Below are 20,720 nucleotides of genomic sequence, written 5' to 3' on the forward strand. Positions count from 1 at the left end.
CTGTGCCAGAGAAGCTTTAAGAGATTATGTGTTCTGAATATTTGGGCTCTGCTTCTTGCTTCTTTGACATCTTGATTCAAAGTGACTGCAGAGAATCCCACCTGCAGAAGCAAGCAGAATCGGTTTTTAAACACTTTTCCTTTCAGACTAGTAAAGAGCAATGGAAAAAGTTAAAACTATGCAATCTGTAAGGGCTGACAACAAAAACACTTCATTAAAAGTTGTAGAGAAGAAGGAAATTCCTTCTTTTTTCTTTGTAAAGACATTTACTAGTGCCAAACAATGAATGATGCTGTTAAATCCAGATACTCATGGTTTCTGCACAGGGTTTCTGAGCAGTGTCTCAGCACTGGTGCTGCAAGTATGTTTTGTCAGATTTGGTCAGCTTGGGGAAGAAGTTAGAGGAAATGTTATCCTTGGAGTTCTTGAACTCTGTTTAGTATCACTGCTTAAAAATACTCCTTTGAAACCACTGATCTAATGGAATTTACTGAAAGCCAGATACCCAAACAGAAAATTCTTAGTAAGGTAAACTGCTCTGTATACTTCTGGAAACAGAAAGTGGTGGTTTTAATACTCAATCACTTTGTATTTTAAGAACCACACATACTTCTAGATAACCATGTGTACAAATACTTTGCTTTTATTAGCCTGGGGCAAAAAGCACCAGTTTTCGTGGAAGCAGAATCCTAGATGTGCTGGAGATGGGGAACAGCATCTATCCTAGGGCAAGCTGAAGACCTTGAGGGATGATTAAAGACATTCTAAAAACAAAGTAACTCTTAATATAGCATAAGCCTTTGAGAAGACTTAATATAGTAGAACCTATTAAAAAGACTACGGTTAAAATACGGGCATTTGCTAAATATAACATTGATTTAAACTAACATTGAGGAACACATTGCAATTTCCTTTCTATGGTATTGGGTGACTTCCTGTAAGACCTTCCAATTATTATTTCCTTTCAAAGGGAGAAATCCACTTTTACAGAACCCAAGTAGCTCTCCAAGAAATTTTGGATGTAGTCAGTAAAGTGATATCCAGATGTGGATGCCATAACACATGATGTCGATGTTAATTCATATTTCTGACTTGCTTTGCTAGTTAGATTTCTGCATTGATATTTCACAGTTGTATCTAGCTCCTTAATGTTGATTATTTTTTAAAACAGTATCTTAAACATTAGTGGAAAAAGAATAAATGAAACCTTCAAGATCATTTGGTCACTTTTGACAACCTAAAAACCCCAATCTGAGCAACGTTTTTTGGTTTCAGATGGCCTCGTTTTGGGTCAGTTTGAGGGAAATGCTTGGAGTACTTGCCATTCTGTATTACATGGTGATTTATCTGGCCTAAAGGCAAGTCAGACTTTGTGCTGTCAGAGTCATAAAATCAGGATAAAATCTTGGCTCACTGCGTTCCTTTCTTGTGGGTTATAAGGTAACCAGTTTGGATGCCATGGAGTTACGATGTCTAATAGCAAAGAGCTGAGCAGCAGTGGTCTGACACAGTGCTGAGCATCTGATGGACTCCTGTCATTGCTTTTCCTCTGCTGTTGAGTTTGAGCTTGTTGGGATTACAACACTGTTGGCACAGAATAATCCCAAAAGTACAGCTCACCCTTCAGTAGATATCTTTGCTTTGAACTTACCAGGACTTGTATTCTTTGGAGCAGAGTACAAGGACACTGGAATTGGCCTGGCATGGGGCAAATCCAGCAAAGCTCACCTGGTCTCTGTGCCATGCCTCTCCTGTGATGTGCTTACACTTCAAAGATCAGGAACCATTGGTTTAGACCATAGGATTAGTTGAGAGCACAATTACATTAATGCCCTGCAGATGCTTGGAAAAGCTGCTTAAATTGCCATGTCTATTAACCCATTTGTGATGCTTCAGACTGAGGTTTCAGAAGGCACCTTCCAGTCAGGGTTTGGCTGCTGAACTCCTCTGAATGCAGTGCAGGAGTTATGCTGGTCATTGAGGTGTAGTATAAACTTATTCAGGTTAAATTTAAGAGTGTTCTGGCATCCCAATAGCAATCCAGCCACAACAACCCCGAGCTTAACACAGACAAATGGTCAGAGCATTTACCTGACTGTGCTGCTGCTTTGGGCAGTGGTTGCTGGCTGGATTTGGCACTAACATAGGGCTGATTGAATTGTAGAGATACCTTGAGGTTGTTTATGAAATCCCAGCCTTAGGATTTTTATTTTATTTATGAAATCCTTTTGGATTCTGGCATTTAAAGTGCAAAACAGTTCCTGGGATTGGAACTGCAAAACATGTTCAGAGCATTTTAATGAAGAAATTGATGGCCAAGTGGGGACTCCACATCAAAAAGTAGATTCTGGAAAGCAAAGGATGATGGAGAGCATGCAGTGACAAACCCACAACAGAAAAGGGAGAAAATGATGCTTTTTTGCCAGAGGAACCACATTTGTTGTTTGGCTCTCATTCCAGATTCTCGGATTCTGTTATATCCCCTGAATTAACACCAAAATTTCATTAGCAAAGCATGGTTTGAAGATGACATATTTCAACACTTTGTGTGTCAGCCAGCTTATGATCAGACTAATTCTGTTAATAAATAAGACTTAAAAGATTTCTAGGAAAGAATGTCATATAATAATGTTCCACTTTGTGTGAACAATTTTGAAACAGTTGTTTTTCTTTGTCGTGTTTAAACATGTTGAGAGGGCAGAAAAAAATCAGAAGTGGATTTTATAAGCAGAGCAGAACAAAGGAGAAAACTTCTGGTTTTAAGTTGTCTGGGCTTATGTGGGCATTGAGTGTTCTCAACATCATCATGTATTGTTAGATGCTGTTGTATCTTGGAGCAAAAAGATCATTTTCTCTGTGGAAGGATTGGACTGGAGATTTTAGCAACACAGTGAGATTTCTTGATGCGACTATAACAAAATCCTTTTGCTGCTTTAGTTGTGCTTGGGTCAGTCCTTGTATGGGGTCTCTATTTCCTTTTATTCTGGAATACTATTTCCACAGAGGGGGTTATACTGATATTCCTCTATTTTAGCACGTCACAAAGAAAGAACATGGTGTCTTGGGCTTGTTGCTTGCAGCACCCATCTTCCACCCAGCCCACCTCTCTGGTCTGCCCGTGTCCTGCTGCGCCAGGTCCATGTGTCCTTGTTTGGTTTGCATTATCCTCCTCCCTTCATGTTTGGTTCCTGCTAAAAGTAAAACAAATTATTTTAAACCTTGGGATGCTTTAAAGCATTCAGAACATTTCTTTAAGGGCACCTCATATTTTTGTTTCCAGAAAGCAGTTGTCAAAATATACTGATGGTATTTACAGATGTCTCTAAAATACAGTGAAAAAGCTAAGTTTGTGTGTAGTTACATTTCATTATCAGCCATGTTTATTAGCAAATTCCATTTGTAATTACAAATAATATTTTGTATTAAAAGAACAAGCATGTCAGAGCTATGAGAACATTAACTAAATGACTAGAGTCCTGTAGAAGTATTTAATCTGTTGTCCTCAAAATACCTTTTGGAACACCACCATCATACTCTGCAATAGCCAATGTTGGGTTTAATAAGAACTTAATAATTTTAATTCATTGAGTTTTGGAGCCAATCCGTAACAAAACTGTGCCGTGCTGGATGGTTGGAGTGATTCTAGAGGTGAGATTGCCCAGTGTTAAAGCCATGTGCATTAGCATCTCATCTGACAAGTGCATTAGCATTCTCATCAGACCCTTTTGATGAAGCTGGGCAGGTTCAGTTCTTTACCTGGTTGGGAAGGCTGCTGACAAGTTTCCAAGCCGTGGCAAGTAAAGGGGGAACAATTTACATGTTGAGTATTTTGTCTGTATTTAAAGCACAAAGACTGTAATGGTTGCTTGGAAGGCGATGACCATGTGTAAGTGAGAGCACTAAGGACATTCATTTGGGAAAAAAACCCTGAAAGCTTAGTGTAAGCTAAAAATTATAGCCTAAACTGTAGGGTAAAGTGAAGACATATGTTATGTCAAGGACATTTTGTTAAGTGAGTCTTGACTTGCTCTCTTCTACACCATACATTGATTCAGTAGGATTAGCTGTTACAATCTAGACTACTGTTGAATAGCTACACAACAGACTTTTGCTAATAAGACCCACATTATTTATAAGCTTTTTTTAATATTATATTCTTTATTTTAACTTGGCTAAAGGTGGGTTGTTTTTTTTTTTTTAGCTAACAGTGCCTGTAAAAAGGAGGTCAGCATTTCACTGCTGAAGCTGACACTTAAGTCTTACAGGACATCTGGTTAGAACACGTATTGGCTGTTTGTGATGGTTCAATGGCGACAGACATGCAGGATTCTGTCAGTCACTGAAGATCTTCAGAGCTGTGTGTGTCACACAGTTCTCCAGAGGGATCTCACATCCATCTAATTGCCTTTGTCACTGAGCATTACCATGATAAACCATTTGGCATGGTGAAGTAAAGAGTTTTAAGGGACCATCTTAATGTAAAATACATGGAGCCATTTTTCATGGATCTCTTTCTTTGTCACTGACTTTAGTCTATAATAATACTAATAACTCTGCAGTGTCTTTTATTAGTGGGGAATTACAAGGCACCAACATTTGTACTTTAGCATTGTAAAGCAGGCATTAAAATTTACCAGGCAAATAATGTTATCTTGCTCCTAATTTGCTATATTCTGTTTGATCAGCAAAGGAAGTCATGTCTTCCAGGAGAATAGGTAAATTAAATCTGCAGGTCTTTTCTGGTTTTGCTTTCTCTTTTACATAGGGTCCAAACTCCGAGGCACCTGTTTTTCATGGTCTTTGTTTATGCGAATACTAGTTTCACCCAAATTCTGTCTGTTAGAGAAATGAGGGTTTAGCCCCAAGCTTTTCAGCTGTGCTCATGCTCTGTCTCTTGATTCCATTATGTGGTTATCTTTAAAAAGCTCTATTGGCACATTCATTATAAATGATCATGAAAATAGGCTGATTTCCCTGGTCAGGTTAGATAAATATTGATCACAACTTGTAATTTTGGGTTTAAAAAGCCCTCTCTCCCTTTCAAAATCGTATCTCTCTTTTTCTGTTGCCACAGAAATCATTTCATTGTCTGCAGCATAGTACCTTCTCTTCAGAATTACAGGGTTTCAGATGTTTGGCCAATCAGGCAATCCAAGTGGCTGAGCATCTGTAAGTACTTTGTAATATCTTTGACATGCTTTGTGAGACAAAGAATTGAGTCATCTTTCTTTTTCCTGCAGCAAGCTTTGCACTCTGGCATTTTTCTTGACTTTTCATGTCTCAACACATTGAAGAACTTACCATGGCCAACAGCAAAATCATACTTACAAGTTTTATAAAAGAGTAGAACTAGTGCTTGCCTAGTCCTCTGAACTGCAGGCCAGATTTATCTGGCAGGTTTTAGAGTTTGTATTTTCACTTTTTCCCACATTGTCATTGTTGTCTTCAGTGTTTTGCTTTCCCTCCACAAGGCACTTTGCTGCATAACAAAATCTTAAGTTGTATATAGCTAAGCTACCACTTTATTTTAATGAGTGGACTACACTGATTTTGCACTGGAAAAATTGTGAAAAAGGATTCAAAACAAGCCATAAAATTCACTGCTTTTAACTGACAAGGCAGGAGTAGTAACACTGAGTGGGGTCCAAAGTGATGAGAAAAGTACAGAGAAAACTTTTAGTAGTAACTTTAAGTAATGCAGTCTTAAGCCTACACAGCCAATTAAGAAGGACAGACAGTGTTTATCACAATGATAGAAGAAAATGAAAATCAGCTTTTTTAAGGCTGCTGTGATGGTTACAGTTTACTGTTGCATTTCAAAGGCATTTTACTCTCCAAAGAGCACAGGGACTTTTATGTGGAGGAGAAAGTGGTGCTTAGGAAGGCAGAGCTGAGGAGATACCCAGGAGCTATGAGGCAGACTGCCTGGGAAGAAGAGCCTGTGCTCCAAAGTCTGGGATTTTACTGGAGAGGGGAATGAAAAAGATGAAGATAAAACCAAGTTTCTAATGTCCTCCAAACACAGGGCATCTGTAAAACAGTCTGTGCATAGGACTGTGTAGACTTTCCAAGGGCTGTTCTTTGTTCCAGTTCCAGTGAGTTCCTGGAACACAGCCTCCTTCCCTACTCCTGGAACAGCCTTGACTGCAGGGCTTCTCCAGCCGTGTAGGTGGAAACACAATATGTGTGAACTATATATTCGACCAACAAAAGATTGCTGGAGAAAATGACATCTTCAAAGCAAACCTTCTGTAGTCCACAAACATTTATTACTCTGTAGTAAAGATTTTTAAAGCCTGGCACAGTAACACAAGTGCTGGGTTTGGCAAATAGAGGTTTAGAGATGTGGACCTGGTCTACTTATCAACGTGTATTTCCTTTAGGTATCTGTCTTATCGCATGGCTCAGCCCAAATAGCATCAGATTGCTCATGCCCACACAATTTCCAGTATTTGTGTAAACATTTATTAACAAAACTATATGTTCTAATACAGGTTTGCTTTTGATTTTGTACTATTCATGGTGCTGGCTGCTCCAGGGCTATCAGCAGGAGAGAGTCACTGAGGATTTCAGCTTTATGCATTAAAATGCTTTTGCCAAACTGAGTGTTGACTTTAGAAATCTTCAGATTCCATTTAGAATTTTCGGCTGGCTCTCCTGCTTTCTGTGTAACTGAAACTCAAGCAGATCAAATATCAGAGTGTTTTTTACAAAACGACTGGCCAACACTTTCTGAATGGCAGATCACAGTGAAATAGAAATATCTTTGTTAAACTTCCCATTTTCATGATAGTTGGGCTTTTCTTAAGTGTAACAAGAGAAACCTGGTGAATCCAATAGCTGTACAAGTTAACTACCAATATTTAAAGGCAGAGTAGCAGTCAAATCAAGTGGTCAGTTAGCACTCAGGTTTAGAAGGCATTGCCTTATTTTCTCTAATTAGAGTGTTTTTTTTCTGTACAAAATGAAAATACCAATTGTTTCATTAGCATTAAAAGATTAGTTACAAAGAGCTGCTAAAGGAAAGCAGCCAAAGCTGCCATATTTCTGCCACTTTCTTGCATCAGTGGAGTTGAGAAGAAAGGAACTTTCCAAGTTCCAGTACTGTACTTGAAAAGGAAAAAAGTATGCGGTGACTTTTATCTGTGCATTCAGTAGATCAGATGGCAAACTCCCCCAGACAGCCTAGCAGGGGAGCAGCTTCTGCTTTTCTCAGTAAGCCCCGAGTGGTGTGAAGCAGCACCAAGTACAACATCAAAAGCTACAAATATGCATTGAGTGTAAAGTTTGGGGGTTTCAAAACCTCTGTCTAATTAGCACAGCTCGTATATTTGTGAGTTCTAGCTCTGACTTTCTCATAGTTGCGTGCTCAGCAGAAGTGGCTTTTTCATCCCACAACTTTTTGTAAGCAGTTAAACCTACAAATACTGTCACCAGACCTGACCCTTCGGATCCTTGGTACAGCCCTATCCTGTTTCCTTCTAGCATCAATCACCCCATTGTGCCCAGCTAGAAAATGTGAGGTGTAGCTCTTAGCCAATTTTTTTTCTAGAAGAACAAGATCATTTTAATTGAATGTTATTATCAGCCAGTTCTCGTGGTTTGACTTGGATTCCAGATGAAGCAGTTCATCTGCTTGGAGAATGCGTAGGCACTAATATCATAACCTCAGTCAGTTTTTGGATGCTTCCGTCCCAAGGGAAGTTGGTTTGACTTGCCCTTCGTTGGAAATTTAGTGTCCTGTTGGCAGCCAAAATAGCACTAGAGACCAGAAACAGAAAAAATGCTATCTCATGCTTTGCTCCTTTTCCCACTAAGTCTGTATTGTAAACATTTTCCATTAGGCCCTGTACACCTTGCTGCTGTGCAGTTCAAGGGAACCACCTCCATGTGTTCATACAGTACATGTGTTCATAAGAAGGTGAAAAACTAGGTGAGTTCTATTGAAAATAACACATTCTTCTCTGAGTCTTTTGCACATGCATAATATGCACACTCCATCTTGCACTGGAATTTGAGATGCCTTCCCTAAGAATGTTTGTTGTTGCTTATTCATGCAGCATCTGTACTGTGTTGATTCTTATCATTGATGAACAGGATTTGATACAGTAATTATTTTATTTGTTTACCCTTGAGAACATGCATGAAGAAGACTGAGCACTTGAAGCTGAAGCTCATAGGGAAGACTGGGAGCCTCAAGGCTGAAGCTTTTTCTTAAGCTCTTCTGTGCAGACATCAAGAGTTTTGTGTCTTTGGCCTCTTCAGAAAGCCTGAGGTCCTCCAGTGAGGAGATCATTTTATGGAGCAAAAAAGAGTTCTCCTGTTTTCTTCTTCAGGGGTCTGTCTGTGCAATTTATTCTCAGGAAACTGGAGTAAGTGTTGCCTACAGGATAAAATTCAGGACTCTAAATGAGCTTCTTGGCAGCATCTCCTTCAAAACTGCCAGATAACAGAGGACTGGAAGAGCAGTAAAGCAGAGATTAGTCAAGCACAACAAAAACCTTACTCCTCTGACACAACCACTTTTTAACTTCTGTTACTAAAACTGTCTCAGCTTATTTTTAGTTCAAGCTTTCACAGCCCTGAAGTCAATAACTTCAGTTAAGTCAATATGTTAATGATTATGAAACCAAATCCTTCAGCACTGATGTATGCTCATGGATGAATCTGAGAGAACAGTTATCTGCAGTGTGGTGAAGATGCCTGTTGGAACTGCCTTCACCAGATTGGCCAGCCAACCAGGAGACCCAGCATTTGCACTTTTAATGTTGACTATTTCTCCTGCATTTGGCACCTAAAGAGCAGTATATCCTCAGTGAAAGCCCCAGATTACCAATTATGAAGAATTCATTAAGATCTGCTGAAGTTCAAAGCAAAAAGGCCAGTTCCTCACAGGTCAGGGCAGCTCGTTTAATGGCTCCTGCTTTGCCTCCAGCAGCAGCTCATCTCCAGAACCTGTTTATTTTTCTGCCAGGCCTGTTGGCAGGTGAATAGAGTCACATCAGATCACCCCGTGAGTATTTTTATGCTGGAAACCTATGCCCTGAGTATGCCATTTTCCTGGCGCAGCATGACATGAGATCATGCGTTTCACACCTGTCCATGTTGGCCTTAGAAGACAAAACATGCAATGCACTGTTCACTTCCCTTTTTGAGACCTGTGGTGAAGTCACAGCTCAGTTTTGCTTTGGGGTTTGCTCTCTTACAGTTCAGACTATCACAAAGGATTAATGCTTGCTGTGTGAGGAGGAAGGAGAGCATCACTTGATCATGTCTTGAAAACAAATCAGATCCTTTGTGAAACGAAAATGATTGAATGCAAGTTCTTCTAGAAAGAGATCAGGGGAAAACAAAACAGACCGCTTTCCTGGGAAATAATTAGGACATGTCAGCACCATATCTGGATGCACAGTGCATCCAGATACACTGTGGTTTAGGAAAGCACAGCATTTGTGCTCTTGCCAAATGGGCAGCAGTGCTAGTCCAGAATTCATCCGGGCTCCTGAGAGTCTCTGTCTCAGGAGTGCAACGTTTTAATTCCAGTAGAAGGTTGCATTAGCTCTGTGTGAGAACTGATGAAAACTGATCAGATCCTGAAGTGCTCTGATACTTTCCTTTGTATTTTCTACTGCCCTGGGGCTGCCAGGGCTACCTGTGTGTGGCACCATGGTCCAGCTTGGCCTCTTTATTCCTACTGCCAGCATGACTCCCTTCTCACCCATCATCCACCCTTACCAGCAAGATCTAACCTGGAGGAGCTATGGGAAGAGGATGTGCTTATCCAGGGAAGGATGGTGCCCGCTGGCGAGTGCCCGATCCGTCACACCCGCGCTGGGAGCCTCAGGCGCTCTCCACACTGCTGCTCTTCCAAGTTTATTATGTAAGAGAGGGTGAAAGTACAAACCAGAGAAAACTAAACATGAAAAGTGAGTTTGTTTGCTTCCCGAGGAGCTGGGGAGTGGCAGAATGAAACTGCATAAATAAATATTGAGGCTACCAAAGGTTAGATACCTGCAGGAACACCTGCACAATGGGACCAAGCCAGAACTCCGCAGGCAGCTCGAAGGAGAAAGCTGATGTGTGTTGTCTCTCTCTGGCTTCAGAAAACAAGCATTGCTTTTCTCAATATGGCGATATTTAAATTCATTATATTTTTGTTCCTAATATTAGTATCATTCATATCCTTTACGGTTTTGCACTTGTTATTTGGCAAGGTAAAACAGCAATTACTGAAGGCTGTGTAACAGTTTGAATCATATCAGTGGATTTTATTTGTCTGCACACCTGGAAACACCTTTGACCACAGCTGTGCTCTAAGCCCCAAGGAGCAGCTAATACCTGATGTCTTGTTTTCTTCCTCCTACCAGAATAACACATCATTTCTAGTTATGTTTGTGTCAATCTGACAAGTGAGGACACAGTAAAATGTGAAGTGATGGTGTCTTGGTGTAACCCCAGCCAGCAGCTGAGCCCCACACAGCCACTTGCACAACCCTCCTCGCAGTGCAATAGGGGAGAGAATTAGAGGGATAAAAGTGAGAAAACTCATGGGTTGAGATAATGACAATTTAATAGAGAAAGCAAAAGCCTTGCACACGAGCAAAGCAAAACAGGGAAACCACCCACCACTGCCCAATGACAGGCAGGTGTTCAGCCATCCCCAGGCAAGCAGGGCTCCATCAAATGTGACAGTGACTTGGGAAGACAAACACCATCACTCTGAACACCCTTCCTTCCTCTTCTCCCAGCTTTATGTGCCAAGCATGACATCATGTGTGGAAAATCCCTGGGGTCAGCTATCCTTTCTGTGTCTCCTCCAACTTCTCGTGCACCCCCAGCCTTCTCACTGGTGGGGTGAGGAGCAGAAAGGCCTTGACTCTGTGTAAGCTGCTCAGCAGTAACTAAAACATCCCTGTGTTATCAACACTGTCTCCAGCACAAATCCAAAACACAGCCCCACACCAGCTACTGTGAAGAAAGTTAACTCTATCCCAGTCAAAACCAGCACAGTTGATGGGCAAAGGATACAGTGATAGGTCTTTGCTGTCCCTGTTAACATTTATACGTGCCTTAAGTGTTAAATGCTGCTTTTTCCTTTCAGCTGTCCTTTACCAGGTCTCCCCTCTGTCCTGAAGCATATGGAAATGTGCATTTGCAAGTCAAGTTTGGCGTTGCTGTGGACTCATTTGCTAGCACCTGCCTTTAATAATCCGGCCTCCGTGGTGTATGTCAGAAGGCTTCTGTCCCTTCTCCTCTCTAACTTGCTGTTTGCGAAACCTGCCTCTGCAGAGGACAAGTTTATTTGTGCTGCCTTATCAGATCCTGAAACTGGATTGAGATTTATGCAACTTTAACAGTACCGGAATTCTTAGTTCTTTCACCTGCACCATGTATTGTTTTTCCTGCAGTTTATGTCTTGTTTTGTGATAAGGAAAAGGTTTGGAGTGTGCATAAGTAGCTGGAAAACTCTGCTCTGTACTGCACAGGTCTAATGAGAGACGTTCAGATGTAGCTGCACAAATGAGAAACCGGTGGTGCTTCAGAACTCGATCTGTTTTCTGTTATTTTTAATGCTCTTGCATTTTAAAAATGTCATTCATATAAGAATATTTGGAACTACTTACATATAAAAAAACATAAGAGAAAATGAAAGGAGCCTGCCTTCCTTTTAGATGTGCCAAGCAGGTTTGGCAGTTCTTCACTTAGCACTGGTCAAGAGTTCCTCAGCCAGTCAAACTGTTGTAGCATTTTCTACCTGTGCAGAACCATTCTCACCAAGCATTTCTGAAACCAGAAGACACAAATTGCATTATTTCTTTTGTTGAGAACATTTGGGATGGTAACAGAAGTGTATCGTGGATGTCGAGATTTGACACTGGTCATTCAGAAGCCTGAATGTCCTCTAGAAGATAAACTGCAAAGCTTATTTTGGTTTGGTTTGGTTCAAGGAAAATAGAAGTAGCTGTGCTGGGTCAAACTGGAGTCCATCTGTCTGTCTTCTGGGACATGGTATCTGTCATAACAGCATACAATTAACTAGATCAGAAACATTCTGGGATGTTCTCATCAGTTATGTTAATGTGTCTTTTAAAAAGTATAAAGCCAGTGCTCTATAAAATAGATACTTGAAAAACAGTTTTGGTTTTCCTCAGGCTAGTGAGATTAGAGTTTCGTAATCTGTTTGACCAGCTGCAGAGGATGGTCTGTTTCATTTTGTCTTTTTAAGTAAATGAGTTTCATCTCAACATGATTAAAACAAGAAAAAGAATCAAGCTTCAAAAATGCTCAGTTTTCACACATACTTTTAGATAGGAGCAATGGCATTGTCATGTCTCTTGCAAATGTAATTGGATCGGAGGTCATTAAGGACTTTGAATGAAAGAATTTCCAAGTTTCCCAATGAACATCCTCCCCTGTCGAGAATCATCCCACTTTTGGCTTGCAGACGTAGCATTAGAAGATATTTCTTTGCTTCTCTCACATCTCACATGTATTGAGTGTGCAGGCACTATAGAGTCAAGCTCGCCCTCGTGCAGTTCAAAAAGCAGTGGTTTCCCTTGCGAGTGAATATTGATGATTAAGGTTACTTTGAAAGGTATAAAGACATTACTAGTATTCTTTTTGAGTGCATATGTGTAAGAGAATGTGTGTTCTTTTATGTAACAGGAGAATTCCAGAAATACTGGGCAGTCTGCTAGTTCTTTGCACAAAATAAATAGCTTTTCTTTTGTTCTTACTGGGAATCAGATCAGCCTATTGATTAGAAATATCGGAGCCTTTCATATTTGCTTTTAAAAGAGCATAGCAAAATAAGATACCTTGTAAAGCCTGTGAGAAATGTTTAGTTTTCCAGGTCTTCATGCATCTGTGACAAGGAATGCATTTTAAGGAGACATTTGTAGAACACCAGGGGTCTGCTGGAACCTCTGCTCTGTCTCCAGGTGTAAAGTTTCCGAACACCCACTTAAAGTGGCAGTTTGGTGATAAACTTAGTTGGGAATGAAGCCCCAGGCGGTGAGAAGCCTGCCTTGTTCAGCAAGTGATTGATAAATATGCTTTATCATGAGTCAGGCGTTCTCTTAAGTCATTGCAGGAAATTCTGCTTCAGCCCTTGATGTTTGTTTTTGCAGAGCTGTTGGTATAGAATAGAGCAAGCAGCAAAACCAGATGTTTTACGAGTTAATTTATATTCACAATAGCAATTTTTCACTAGCACAGCGCATCCATTGACATGATGGTTTAGATATTCTTACAACACAGCATCAAAAATTCAAGAAGTTGTCTGAAAATGTTGAAGCCAACATCAGGTCTTCACAGGAAACCTGCTCTGAGAGTGGCAGACTCCGTGCTGTTCCCTTTGATTGCAAAGTGTTTAATAAAAAGCAAATTAGGAAATGAAAATAGTCTCGTGGATCAATCAGGTGCAGCAGCTATGCCTGTTCTGCATTATCTGTCAGACATTAACCTGATTGGGAATGGTTTACTTTGTGTAAGAGCCTCAAAATCAAACTGAAGGGTTGACTTAAAAAATACCTGATGTATTTTGTGTGTGCTCTGAGGCTGATAACGAACTCTGCAGTTCAAGTTTTAATAACTAGGGGGGAGCTAAGAAACTTCAAAAGGCTCCTGATAAATGTTTTTGACAATGCGTCAGCTGAACATTAGGCAGAATCTTGGTAAATCCTCTCATAAGTGGTTTAAAATGGAGTTTTGAACTTTCCCTTCATAAGTGTATGCGTAAGATGTCAGGGTATCTTTAGGTTTAAAAGACTCGGTTTATCTGGTGTATGTGAGCCATTGGTGTTTCTGTCTACACCTCCGAGAGTGAAGGGGGGAAAAAGTTCAGCAGTTTTCTCCTTTAGGCAACCTCTGCCCTTGCTCTTGACCATGAAACTCATGCAGGAAAAAGGAAAAGCCAGTTTCAAAGCATACTAACAAGATACTCCAGGTAAATAACACAGTAAATCTTCTGAGCTGACAAGCTTTCCAAATGACTTCATCACAACAACGCCAAAACGTCCTGCTCCTAGACAAAGCAGTGCTTGCACATGGCAACTGCTTGTTGGGTTTTGTGGTTCATTGAGAAAAGCAGATGAAAGCAAGTTTATTACTGCTCTTTGAACCTTGCCTCCCTCCCCCTCTCCTATCACCTGAGCCACTAAAAACAAAGCAAAACCAATTCCTTCCTTGGCTCCCCTTGAAGAAAGAGCCTGACTTTACAATTCCTGCTTCTGTTTTCTTTGAATTTTTATCTTTGCAGGACTTGCTCTGCCTCATGACATCCTTTATGTTTCAAAAGAATGGAGTTTACAGTGTCATGCGGTGAAGCCCTGACTCAGCAAAATGCCTAGGCCCTTGCCTAATTTTGAGCCTATGAATAGCTCTGCTGATGCTATCAAGGTTTTAGGCATATATAGCTAAAGACTGTGCAGAAAAATGGTATTACAGAAAGTGCTGAAAACACACCAGTATTTTATAGGAACAAAGCAGGAAAAAATATGCATGTTGACAGCCCTGACAGTGCTCAGGGAATCTCCAAAAGACACCCACCCAGATGAAGTCCGAAAGTGTTAAGAGACTGCTTAGGAATTATTGCTGGTGATCCACTCCAGAGCCAGAGTGTATAATATACTGCCAGTCTCTTGCCTGTAAGTTGTGAAAAATGAAATTAGTGTAGCATTAGAGCCTACCATGCTGGGAAAATGTTTGCATATACGTTTCTTTTATGGTAAGTTACCTACTTTAAATTTTTTCACGACTACTAAAGAGGCTTGATTTTGTTCTTAGAATCAAATTATTCCCTTCCTTCGCAAACCCCTTTCTTTCTTCCCAAAGTCCCTCAAGGGGAGACTTTGTTGTACTTCAACAATGGCATCTCCTATTGGCAAATCTCAGAAGCAATATGGGATGATGCAGAAAGGAGCTGCTTGACTTGTGTGGTGGTGGTTTTGTGTGATCTCCACTCCCATTCTGAGATGTCAGCAAAGTGGGCCAGATTTCCAAATGCGCCCAGTATATGGGAGTTCACATTATTCCATGTGGGAGTTGATGAATTCTGTGCCTTTGGAAATTAGCTCTTTTATCTAATTCTTAACCAAATAAGCCTTTTTTCTTAATAATGATAGGAGAAAATGGGCAACCAGCTCTTTTAGGGGTGCATTTTAAAAGGTATTACCATTTGCATTTTCATTCTGTGTTGTAATTTATGTTCACTCTTCCTGAAATAGTGGTTAGTGGTTAAAATTATGTATTAGGCATGAAGATTCCCAGATTTGCTGTTCTGTCTTTGCATGCTAGGACACTGTGAAGATGGGTCTTTGCAGGACTTCTCTTTTCCCCCATCCATATGTAGTTGTTAGCAACTTCACCCAGGTAATGAAGTTGAACTGATTGTAAAAGGCAAGGAGGTCAGTGGAAGTAAAATGTTACAGACGTAAAATATCGCTTAAGGTGGTTTAATTTCTGTTCGTGAGGAGCAATAAAGCATAAATTCTCTGTACAGTCATAACAGTAATTGTAATGTTACCTATAGGATGGAAGAATAATTTGTGTTATTAAGCACCATAACAATTTTCAATATAAAAGAATGGATTAGGTTTTGGCTGCAGTAATGTTGGCCCCTGTCTATAGGTTGTGGAAAACTTTGTTTGCAAAAACAAAGCTATTGTTTTAACAAAAACCACAGAAATTTTGCCTTTCATATTGAATCAGTAGCATAATGAGTAGTGGAGCAATAGTTCAACATCAAAGGAGACTTCTTGGATATATAGTGTGTTGCAACAACAGCGAAAAAGTTCCCACCAGAAAGGAATTTTGCCATATGTGAGCAGCAAACATATGTATTAGGTTAAAACCATAAGATTTCCTTTGCTTTACACCAAAAACAAGAGACAACTTGACTACAAAGATTTTCAAACAGTTGTGCGCTGGAATGTGCATAGAGAACAAGCAGTGTCTGAGGGCTGGGGCAGTGACAGTGGACTAAACCTCTATGAAAACTCAAAAAGCATTGAGGATGCACCAACAATTTGGCTCAAACATCAGTATTTCACTTTCCAAAGACACTTGTTTTGCTCTGACTCATGGCATTACATCAGTGATCTTCATAGATATGTTTTCCCAATTTATTTACAGTAATAAGGAGGTTTTGCCCAGATAGCCCATAATTCCAGCTTCGTGGACTCAGGACTGAGTATTTTAATGGCAAAATTTTAAAGCATCTCCACATATATTCCTAGAACAAAATTAGCTTTAATTTTTGTTAACGTCTGCATGGATTTTCTTTAAAGTTCCAGAGCTGGGTTTTCTTCTCATGACCGGGGAGAGAAAACACATCAATGGATGTAATTTGAATTTAGAAGACATTTAAAGAGGGGCCTGTATTCAGAATTATTGTTGGCACATGTTTTGAGGATGTGAAGTGGAAGCCGCCTTCTGTGGGCATTAGTAAGGAGATAATTAAAACTACAGTAGGTAATTATGGTGGCTTTTATTACTGCATCTTTCATTAACTAATTATCTTAATTTGGTAATGTTTGAAAAATTCTTTGAAGATGTAAAGTGCCAACTATTACTACCTTTAGTTACAGTATTACTCTGCACTGGTCATAAATACTGAGGTCTTTTCTTGATACAGAATTCCAGCTGTATTCTGGTACAGCTAATAAGAATGACATATGTGTATCACAAAAAGACTGCCATTATCTGGCATCATTTGATCAGGATGAGCAGTGACTTCCCTGCTGACACTTTGTGTTTCGAAATACATTGTTATTTAATATTTTTAGATGATTTTCTTTCTAATTGTCATTTTATTTATTCAATGCTTGGTATTAGAGAGACAAATCGTTGTGATCCCAAACTTGCCATTGGTGTGGTGGGAGCAGGAATCAAGCCCTGTCTGCTCTCAGGAACACACCAAAAGTAGGAAGTTATTTCAGGCTGAGGAAGCAAAACATCCCACCTTTGTAAATACAGTATTTCCATAGTAATAATCCATTCAAAATAATAATTAGTTGTTTATGCAGTTCTCCCAGGAATTAATTTTATTTCAGGAAATCCAACACTTCTTTTTTAAAATATCCTGTGGTCAAAGGATAATCAAATCAGTTTTCATATATTAAAGACTAAATCCTTCGGATATTCCCGTATCATACTTGCTTATGTGATTCCTAGAACTCTTTTCTCTACCAGCTTTTAGTTGATTTAGATTAAAGCCCTGAAACTAATGCCAAAAATTTATTCTTGCCTTGAAAAAGGACTGTGTGATGCTGGCAGTGTTCCTTTGTGTCTCTCTGCGGTTCTTTGTCAAAACTATATGCTTTACAAGCTGTTTTGTTTTTAAAGACCCCTCTTCTGCAGCCTCAGCCTGGCACTCACAAGTCAGGCTGAATTCCTCTGCTCTCATGCATCAGCCCCGTATCTCTCCGAGCCGCTCAGGCCAAACCCTGCGCTATCTCCCCATGTGCTGCTCTCGTCTCCAGAAGTTCTTTGCGTTACCATGAGCAGAGTTGGGATTGAAGTAAACTTCATTCAACATTCTGCTGGTGATAATGAAGCCACAGTAAAATAATAGGAAAAAAAGAAGTGCCTACCTAGAAACGTGGTTCAGATGTTCCTTTCTCCTTTCATATCAGCTGATACCCAAACGTTTCCTGTATCATAGTGACAATGATGGGCTCATCCACCAGCTCCACTTGAGGTCCCAAAAGCTGACCATAATATTTCCGTGGCGTATTCTCAAAGCCATTACTTTTCTCTTCCGTCCTTCTCGTGCCTCTGAATGTTGTATGCGACCAAATCATTTACAATATGAATTTATTTTAGGATCCTTTCCATTTTTATAAATAAATGAACTGAACGTTCCTTTTATATGGCTGTAATTCAACCACATTGTTGCAGTCGAGCTTATTATCTCATTTACATTTTTAAGTGCTTTTCAAAGTGTAGGATATCTGGGCTGGAAAGCAAAACATTTCATTTCTTTGTTCTCAGGCCAACACAAAGCACTTCCAAGGTCAGGTATGGTGTAGACATTCAACAGCAAACATGTTTACATGGCATTTGAAAGCCAGTTGAACTGAAAAATACTGTCTCTATAACAGTGATGCAAGTCAGCTCAGCAAAGCCAAGGGACGGGGATTAAATCTGTACCTGGAAAAATTTAACTACAGCAGTTAGGCTTTGTTTTCCTTTCAGGGGAAAAAAGCTTCCGACACATAAAAATTGTCCTGGGTTTTTTTGTATTTTTAAGGCCTTTTTCTTCATCTCTACAGTTCTTAAACATAAATTCTGTTTTCTTTGGGCAAAATCTGACACTTTGAAGCTGTAAAATAAAAACTGCATTTCTAAACAAAACCAAACCCATTAATTTTACAAGACATGTTCTGTGGGTACCTGGGGTAAGCTATCTCCTGGTTTTAGAGTACTCCATGTGACAAAAGCTTCTCTGTTAGATACAGAAAAAGATTTGAGGGTACTGGGTAGCTTCAGAAGCAACTCTCGATGTTCAGGCTCTGGCCACTGCATATGAAGCTTTTTGACAACAGAGAGAAATTTCGGTGTGATCTTCAAAAGAGCTCTTTATTCATGACATTCCTCATGATTCCTCCTAGGAAATGAAAATCGTGGGTAACAAACTTGCTTACTTCTAATTACTATTTTCAGAGCTAATCATATGCAGGAATCTACAGCAACCATGAGATTTTGATGTTACTTTCTCTTTTGGCATGGATTCGATCAAATCCTGATGTTTTACTCTTTTGTCCTTGTACTCATAGGAAAGCTGAAATGCCCAAATTAATATTAATTACTCATGGAACATCCTTTATACGCAAAACTAGATTCTACAGAGTGACCAGTGGGAGAGCTGGTGTGCACACAGCAACAGGCCAAAAAAGAGTCAAGTGAGAGGAATTCATGGTTGATCAGAGGAGTCAGTCCTTTTTCTCTGCCATCCCAATACAAAACGTACCAACAGCCGGTTAGGATGTGATTGGAAAAGTCTGTAAAGTCATTCAGTGCGTTCTGGTTTGGACAATTGGTGAATGGATAATTATAAGACTTGATATGCTGGTAAACGCTATCTGGAGTAGGTGGACCTAACAAAAACTCTGTTATCTGACTTTCACAAATTCAGTTACTTTAACATTTAAAGGAACCTCTCATTTTATGCTCTGTGTATGTTTTTCTGTTGTGAATAAGGAAAGTGAAACAGAGAAATTAAGGGAGGAAATGGTAGTGTACCAGTTCTCTTCTTTAACACCATGTGGTTGCTTTCTTTACCAAGAACAATTTGAGATCCTGTTTAGTATTCAGTACTTGCAGGTTTGTGTGGTGGAGTGTGATATAAATCTGTTCCTTGAGCAAAGTTTGTACATACATATGCATTGTACACACATACGAATTCATACATGTATGTGCTACCTCTTGACCATCTTCAGAGTCCTGTGAAATAGTGAAGCTTGCTTTTGAGCACAAGGAGGGAGTCCGAGTAGGACGACTGATGTGTAGTGAGGCTTCCTCCCTCCTTATTTTTCACTATGCCAAGGTATTTGGACTGATCATGTGGAAACAGCAGGAGAAGACGGGTCACACGTTGCAGTTCATCCAAAACGTGCTCTCTGAATGTTCCTGTGAGTCGTCCAGTACTCTTTATGTCTGGAGTCATGGCAGGACTTGTGTCAGACTAATTGGGTCTTTGGTGATCTCCGTGATACGTGGAACATCGCTGATCTGTATTACATTCCTACATTGCATGACCTGATCATTTTAGGGTTTAAATCAAAACATGCTTGAATTTTCCATTACAAAATTAGACGTACAAAAAGAAAACAAAAAGCCTTACGATTCTCACATATATTTCATTATATTAATGCAAATTCCTAGTACTTCAAGAGTTGTTGACTATTGAAGACCGGTTACATATTCAAAGCCTGGATTTCAACATTTCTCAGAAGCAGTGATAGCATGAAAGTCCCTGGGCAGATTTGAAGTTCATGCTTGGGTCTGGTTACATTTTTTGGCATGAGAACATGTAATAGTCTTATAGCTATAAGACTTTAAAGTTAATGCCTGGCATCACTTCAAAACAACGTTCAAGATCTATCGTAAGTAGTCCTCTTATCTTATCTCAATAGCAATTTTATCCTGTAAATTATTTGAGAGTACAGTATTTCAGTGCTGTGGAAAAGAGCAAAGGGGTGGTTTTTTCTGTTAAAACTTTGCACTGTGAGTACTTTTAGTGATCCTGGTTTATGTATAGGTATTCTACTTGGAGGAAGCAAACGCAAACAATATTGCATGCTCTGTGAAGTGCACTGAGTTCATGGGCTCGCTGGGCTCCTTTCAAGGGTGCTCTGCAGAAGGTCTTTGTGCAGCTCAGGCAACACTGGAGGCACCTTCAATGTCATTTATAGCATATCTCCAGTGCAAGTCCCTTCCCAGGTCCTGCCCCGCACCATGCTTTCCAGCTGATGGGTAGCAGTGCCCTGGTTTCCTGGCATACAAAAGATAACTCAAAATATTCCCTTTCTGCTGCCACAGCCGCCTCTGTGTCGATGTCAATCTCACATCCACATTGTGCACTTTGCTTCGAGTCAGCACTTGCAGTTAACAATGCCTTTATTCACGCTGACAACAGAACTAAGCTTTTAGTAAATGTGTAAGTAAATGTTAAGTGTGTATTCAAACATTAACAATGAGTAGGAAACTTGAAAAAA

At 39.9% G+C, this 20,720-nt stretch overlaps 1 protein-coding gene across 4 annotated transcripts in view; it reads left to right on the forward strand.

Annotated features, from left to right (window-relative positions):
• The window catches only part of CEP112 (centrosomal protein 112), a 158,731-nt gene that overhangs the window by 119,406 nt on the left and 18,605 nt on the right, over window positions 1-20,720 (forward strand). The window lies entirely within an intron of this gene.

This window comes from Lathamus discolor, chromosome 13 (assembly GCF_037157495.1).
Source record: "Lathamus discolor isolate bLatDis1 chromosome 13, bLatDis1.hap1, whole genome shotgun sequence".
NCBI lineage: Eukaryota > Metazoa > Chordata > Aves > Psittaciformes > Psittacidae > Lathamus > Lathamus discolor.